Source organism: Galeopterus variegatus, unplaced genomic scaffold, assembly GCF_000696425.1.
Source record: "Galeopterus variegatus unplaced genomic scaffold, G_variegatus-3.0.2 Scaffold7549, whole genome shotgun sequence".
NCBI classification, from domain to species: domain Eukaryota; kingdom Metazoa; phylum Chordata; class Mammalia; order Dermoptera; family Cynocephalidae; genus Galeopterus; species Galeopterus variegatus.
The window spans coordinates 18917-20480 of record NW_007733660.1 but is presented as its reverse complement, the minus strand read 5'-3'; the positions used below and the strand labels follow the sequence as shown (position 1 = coordinate 20480).

Below are 1564 nucleotides of genomic sequence, written 5' to 3'. Positions count from 1 at the left end.
ACTGAATGCAGAATTAGGAGTCTAGTACATCACCATTACACAGTACGGTAGTGTGGTGTGGTGTGGAGTAACACATCACTAAATAGTGATTTTTATTTATACAGATACAATAGGTGTAAATAACCTCAAGGACAGAGATAATAGTAAAATGAAGTTAAATAATTAATACATTTTGAGTATTTATTTCCTTTGTTTTTAACATAATTTATTTTACTGTGTTTTTATAATTTAATTTTTAATAATGGCTGAATTTAACTGCTTCCCAAAATTCCTGCTTATTTATCAATCAGGTCTGACAAGATGGGACCAGTGAAGCTGGTTCCCTTGCTCAGCTTTGTATCTAATAAGAAGGAATGGAAGGAAATGGTTTACTTAAGTTTGTTTTATTTCAGTTTCAGAAATTGCAAGTAAACCTGCAATTACCACTTTCTCAAGTTGCCAATGAATGAGAGGAAACATGACAAGTAATCCATCAATTTATTGATTTTAAATGACAGAGAAAAGGGAAAGTAGTGACAGAACAAGGACTCAAAATGATCATAAACTGGGAATGGTAGCAGAAATATATAGAAGCATAGCAGACAATTTCAAGACAGTGCCATTAAGTAGAAAACAGTCATATTAAAGTTTAAGAGCTGTCCCTGTAGGAAGAATGCTGAAGATGATTTGTGAGGCATGATAGTATAATGTGAGCCTAAGATTAAAGTGCCGTTAAACAACAGGCATGACACTTAATCAGTATGTCACGTCATTCTTCTCATTGGGGAATGCCTCATTCATTTTTCATCAAAGTAAGGGTAGAGTTCTCAGTTCTTTGAAAAAAAAAAGAAGGGAGAACTCATAAATTGTTTCATCATAGAATTAATAGGATTCTTGAGAAAGGAGTTAATGGATTTAGGAAAACAAAAAATATAAATTAGGAATATAGTTAGGAGAATTATAACTTTAAAATAATTTGCTGGCATATGAAAGATTTTACCAAGGGATATATACCTTTCTCTGAACTTATATTTTCTGTTATTCCTTTTTTACTGGAGACCAAACCAGAGAAAGGAGAATTATACAAAATAGGGTGAGGGTCTCAGATTTCCATGGAAAAAATCTTACTAATGTGACTGCTAGGTATTTTTAAATGAAATAAGAATATGACTATTCTGTCTGAAGGGTAAGAAGTGAATATACACCTTCTGAAAAGGACTCTTCTGGTCTGTGAGTATAAAGTCTATTCTGTACAGTGTCTAGGGCCGGACCCCTGGGCCATGAGCTTCATTTGACATTCTCCATGGCACGTTTATCACTAGTATTTCCACGTCCAACAGAGAAGGAAAAGTACAGCTCAAATTCAGCCGTGTCCAATGGCAGCTTTATTCCTGCATTGAGTCAGAAAGATTGCAGAGGTGAAGGATAAAGATCTGAAATGGAGAATTAAACAGGAATAAAAATAAAGAGAAACCTACCTTCTGACACCAAACACCATGTCAAGAAACAGATAACAGTCTTGTTTTTATTACTTACTAGCCACGTAGCCTAGAGAATTTCAATTAATCATACTGAATTTCTGTTT

At 34.0% G+C, this 1564-nt stretch overlaps 1 protein-coding gene across 1 annotated transcript in view; it reads right to left on the bottom strand.

The window, feature by feature from the left end:
• The window catches only part of LOC103607572 (hyaluronidase PH-20-like), an 8942-nt gene that overhangs the window by 4567 nt on the left and 2811 nt on the right, over positions 1-1564 (bottom strand). The gene's annotated exons all lie outside the window — the stretch shown is intronic.